Source organism: Pipistrellus kuhlii, unplaced genomic scaffold, assembly GCF_014108245.1.
Source record: "Pipistrellus kuhlii isolate mPipKuh1 unplaced genomic scaffold, mPipKuh1.p scaffold_m20_p_3, whole genome shotgun sequence".
In the NCBI taxonomy this organism is placed as follows: domain Eukaryota; kingdom Metazoa; phylum Chordata; class Mammalia; order Chiroptera; family Vespertilionidae; genus Pipistrellus; species Pipistrellus kuhlii.
Window position 1 is genome coordinate 42,304,712 of NW_023425529.1, and position 6,000 is coordinate 42,310,711.

Sequence of the window (6,000 nt, forward strand, 5' to 3'; positions counted from 1 at the left end):
TCGGCCCCATCCCCACAAGTGAGGCTGAGGGACCCCACCGCTACAAGAAACCAGGCCTCTGGTAACCTAATAAGGTGGTATATTTACTATATTTGATTAGTAGCTTCTGAAGTCATGCCTGTAGGCAGCTACAGATCTATGTCTATAAAGAGCCAAGGAGGTCGGTCTCCGGAGCCCCAGCTTTTCACTGTGCCCTGTGAAGGCAACACTGAAGTTAGTGCACCTTGGGCCAGTGCCATCCTGACTTTCATCCTGGTTACAGCTCCAACCCGGGTGGAGAGGGAAATGTGAGGTGGTTCGAGCAAAATCTCCCCAACCCCAATCTTTATAACCTCTTAGTCTTCTTCAATGAGCTCAGTTGCAAATTAAACAGAAGTGGTTAACACAGCTCATTCCATCCTAGCAGACCTGCTGGCCTGAACTAGAGTGAGAAAGTCACTGGTGCAGAAGTGGAAGGACCTTGTATGTTGGGTGAAGGGACAGTCTGTCCTGCCTGAGCAGATTAGCAGATGGGGGCACCTCCACGATGGGGTTAAAGACAGCCGAGTGGCCCTAGCTGGTTTGGCTCAGTGGATAGAGCGTCAGCCTGCAGGCTGAGGGGTCCTGGCTTCGTTTCTAGTCAGGGGCACATGCCCTAGTTGTGGGCTCGATCCCCAGTAGGAGGCATGCAGAGGGCAGCTGAACAATGATTCTCATCATTGATGTTTCTATTTCTCCCTCTGAAATCAATAAAAAAAATTTGGGGTAAAAAAGACAACCGAATGCAGCAGAACTACAGCAGGCAGTATGTGCTTCCATGGGTAAGCATGGTGGGCCCTGGGAACAGTGGAAGCAGGGAAGGGTTTTAGAAATGATGCCTGAGCTCAAAGGCTGAGTCAAAGTGAAACCCAATGATGGGAATGGATATTTCCAGGTCAAAGGATTAATATGAGAAAAGGCGCAGGAGCATGATTCAGCATGGGGAGTGCTGGGTGTGGTCAAAAGTTTGATTTTGCTAGGTTGTGAAGTTTGAGAAGTCCTAGTACAGGCATACCTAGGAGTTATTACAGGGTTTTTCCAGACCACCACAATAAAGCAAATATCACAATAAAGTGAGTTGTAATTTTTTTGATGATGGAGGTTCTTGCCTTCAAATTGTAATAGCAACAGCAACAAAAGGCAACTTCTGTAAACTCAATAAAACAAGGTGAGCCTGAATTCCATGCTAAGGAGTTGGCTCTGTCCTGAGGGTGACAGAAAGCACTGGAAGGCCACCAGGTGACTGAAAAATAACCTGGGAGAAGGGCCATTGGAAGGCAATTACACTCTTAATGCCCAAATTGTGGTCTCATTACCCTATAAAAAAAAAAGGAACCAGAGCTCCTGGGATAAATGGTGCTGAAGGTCCGCACAGGAAATGTACAAGATCAACCTGGAATCTTGTTACTCCAGAAAGCAAAGAAGCTATCAAAGCTGACTACTACAATTCACAGGAAACCAGAGGCCAAACTAAAGAGGCTCCTACTGGCTACAGATGGGATTGTTTCCTCACTGATAAGAATTATAAGTGCAATGGATTGAAATAAAATATTTTTAAATTCATGATATTTTAAAAATATCTTACTGGCCACCTTTGGAGGAAGCTAGAAACCAGTCACCTCTGAATACTTGTTAATAAAGGGAAAGAAACAAGCATTTATCCTTCCTGTTCTGTACTAACTCTACTTCAGGGTAATAGAAAGGCAGTGTAAGTGAAAGTTTCTTTCTATAGAAATAGTCCAACTGTTAGACAAAGGAATTACAGGATTTACTAGTACCACTATTTTGTAAACCTCTGTCTGATTAAATAATAAAGGTAGGCAATGATAATCAATAGCCACCAACATCAGCTTGAGCACCGTGGCTCAGTGGTTGATCATTGAACTATGAACCAAAAAGTTACCGTTGGATTCTCGGTCAGGACACAGGCCCAGGTTGCAGACACGATCCCCAGTGGGGGGCTGCAAAGAGGCAGCAGATCAATGATTCTCTCTCCTCATTGGTGTTTCTATATCTCTCTACCTCTTCCTTCCTCTCCGAAATATCGATAATAATAAAAGCATAATATGCTAATTAGACCGAAGCCAAACGACCTTCCAGACGTTTTTCTGGACAACCCTTTGAACGAAGCCAGGGCTTCGAGGGTGAGGGTTGCGAGGGCTGGCCCAGGCAGGCGGGGCTGTGAGGATTGAGCCTTTAGTATATATATACAATAATATATACTACCAGTAGTAGCCATGGGCAACTAGCTCGCTGCCGCTTGCCTCAGCTGGTGGCCCAGCCCACCACTGCTCTTAGCTCTCCGCTGCAAGTTGCTCGCTGCCCCTCCCTCCTGCTGTTGGTCGTTACGTGTCATGGCATAATGACCACTTGCACATTACCTCTTTATTATATAGGATAACCCAAACAAACAAACAACAATACGCAATGATGTAGATCTTGTTTGGACCCTAATTCAAATCAATGAACAGGAAAGAGAGATGCGAGACAATTTGAATCTGTAGTAACCATTATCCAGGATGGGCCCCCAGGATCTGGCCTCCTGGTATTCACACCCTTTCACAGTGAAGCAGGCTGGCTAGTCTGACCCAGGAAATACCATGTGTGTGTGTGTGTGTGTGTGTGTGTGTGTGTGTGTGTGACTTTAAGAAGCTGGCTCGGTCATAAAGAGAGCATTGTGGCTCCTTCCTCGCTCCTCGGTTCCCTTGCTCTGGGAGAAACCAGGCACAGGTTCTGAAGCCCTTCAAGCTGCCCTGGGGAGACCCCTTACAGAGAGGACCTGAGCCTGCTCCCCCAAAAGCCAGCACCGACTTGCCAGCCAGTGTGAAATGAGCCACCTGGAAGGTAGATCAAGCTTTCTGATGACTGTGATCATGAGACACCAAGCCAGGTCTGCCTAGCTAAAATGCTCCTGAGTTCTGACCCACAGAAACCCTGAGCTACAATAAGTGTTTGCTGTTGTGCTAAACCACTAAGTTACCCAGCAATAGATGCCTAATACAAACACTGGCTAGGTGGTTGATTTAAAGTAAGATAGCTAATGCACAATGCTAATAATGTTCTGGTTGTGTTTTTAAAAGTTATCATTTAGCCCTACTGGTATGGGTTAGTGGTTGAGCGTCAACCTATGCATGAGGAGGTCAGGGCTCAGTCCCCCTTAGGAGGCAGCCAATCAATGTTGATGTTTCTCTCTGATGGATGTTTCTATCTCTCCCTCTTCTTTCCTCTCTCATTAAAAATCAATAAAAACATATATTTTTAAAAAAGATGCCTTCTGCCCTAGATGGTTTGGTTCAGTGGACAGCGCATCAGCCTGCTGATTGAAGGGTCCCGGTTCCGATTCTCATTAAGGGCATATTCCTGGGTTGTGGGCTTAATCCACCAGTAGGGGGCATGCAGGAAGGAGGCAGCTGGTCAATGATTCTCTCTCATCATTGATGTTTCTCTCTCTCTCCTTCCCTTTCCCTTCCTCTCTGAAATCAATAAAAATCTTTTTTTATTTAATGATGCCTTCTGCTCTTGCTAAAAGTTATCTTTTACAGATGCATACTGAAATTATTTACTGGTGCATTAATATGCTGAAATCTGCTTCAAAATAGTGCAGTTTGGTGGCTGGGCGGAGTGGAGGATACAGATGAAGTGAATGGTCATGAATTTATATTGGTTGTAACACAATCATTGTACTATTCTCTCTACTTTTGTGTATGATTGAGATTTTCTTGCTTCTAGTCAAGATGGTGGCATAATTAAAAGTGGTTCTTGCATCCTCCCACAACCACATTACAAATACAACGAAAGCCCTGGCCAGGTGGCTCGGTGGATTAGAGCATTGTCCTGAACTCCAAAAAGGCTGTGGATCCAGTCCCCTGTCAGGGCACATATCTAGGTTGCAGGTTCAACGTCTGGTTGGTGTGCATAGGGAGGTAACTTATTGATGTCTCTCTCTCACATCGATGTTTCTGGCTCTCTTTCCATCTCTCTCTCTCTCTCAAAATCAATTTTCAGGTGGGTATTTAAAAACAATAATAACGCCGAAACCGGTGTGGCTCAGTGGTAGAGCGTCGGTCTGCGGACTGAAAGGTCCCGGGTTCGATTCCGGTCAAGGGCATGTACATTGGTTGCGGGCACATCCCCAGTAGGGGGTGTGCAAGAGGCAGCTGATCGATGTTTCTCTCTCATCGACGTTTCTAGCTCTCTATCTCTCTCCCTTCCTCTCTGTAAAAATTCAATAAAATATATTTTAAAAATAAAAATAAAAACAATAAAAACAATAATAACAACTAAAATACAGAACTATTATTCAGAACTGCCTAACATCTAGCTGAGTGGATGTCTCATACCTAAGGATATAAAGAAGAAGCCACTCGAGACTGGTAGGGGTGAAGATGTAAAACAGGCCCATAGCACATGGCGGATACAAATTGAGAGGGGTGTCTTGGCTATGGTGGTCCCCCCTGAGGAGCAAGGGGCTCCAGCCCCACACTAGGCCCCACTGGCCAGGATTCTAGTGCTGGGAAGAGAAGTCCCCATAACGTGCGGCTGTAAAAACCAGAGGGGATTGTGGCTGAGTGAGATGGAGGCTGCTGGAGTTGCAGGCAGTACTGCTTAAAGCGCCAGTGCACAGACTTACTTGGACTCATTCACTCTGAGTTCCACCACTGGGTAGCAGCTTGAAAGGCACCAGGAATACACGGGGAGGAGATGAAGTAGTTGGCATCGGGGTGAGAGCTGCCAGACTGAAGTGTTGGCAGAGGCCATTGTTCCTTTTCTGAGCTTTCCCCCCAAAGAGCCAGCAGGCAGGTGCCCTGAGTCTCCATCAATCTGGCTCACTCTGTTCAGCTTGCCCCACCAACCTGCAGGCCCATCCAAGCTGTTTCCAGTCACTTTTCCATGCAAATGGCCTGTCTTGGCTCCGGCTTCAGACTTTCCTAAAATCTCTCAAACAAGCAGCATCTGGCCTTGGTGTGCCCTGTACCGCTCACTACGTGGCTCCAGGACCGGCACTAGCAGCAGCCAGCGTTGGTTTGCAGGTTGGCCTCTCCTGTGCGTCTCTAAGCCCAGCACAAGTAGAAGCCATCTGCAGATCATTCTGTAGCTCATGTCAGGTGGCCCTGGGCAGAACACAGGCAGTGGCTGATAGGGGGAAACGGATACGAACAGGGAAGAGTTTATGTCCATCCAAGTCCACATACTCATATTTTCTGTACTTTGTGCAACACAAGCGGGTGTGGAGAGATGTTAGCCCAGGAATGTGTGGGTTCGTTTCACACGGGGAAGGGCGGCCACCTGTATTTCCTCTTCTCACCGCAGGGTGGCAGGTCAAGCCTGCAAACCTCTGCATGGGTGCTGCCACTATTTCGCCACCAGGTGGCAATATAGTTTCCAAGTGTTCTGTAGAATTTTTTTTTTTTAATTTTTATTATAAAGAATCGTACACAAAGAACATATGTGGCAAACTTAAATCTGTGACTTTTAAATAACTCCTTGGAGTGCTCCTGCCTTAGAGAAGCCCCCCCAGCGCTCCCCTGCTGGCTTCTACAGGCGTCAGCAACAGAAACCCGCTGTCTCGGGGGCTCCTGCTGCCCTCTGCCCAAACTTGGCCCTGCCTCCGTGCCCGCATCACTTCGGGACACTTCAGCGATCCTGTGGATGAACACTCTCACCACCACCCCACCACACCCCACCCTCTATCTTCACCCTTCCAGTGACCTTCACCTCTGCCTCATTTCAGCCAGCTGCATCCGATATGAAAGTCTAGACTTCTACTCTCAGACCGCAACCCACATCCTCCCAGCTCTCACATCCTCTCTCCCCTTCTCACCTCCACTTTGGGTGCATTGAACGCCACCTCTTTCCCCCCAACATACACTTTATCCTGTTCCTTTCCATACCCTCCTAGCATCACCTGCACAGAATCTGGAGCTGTACTGCCCGGGTGAATCACAGCGCTTCCTCAAAAAGCTTGAATATACGCCAGCTTAC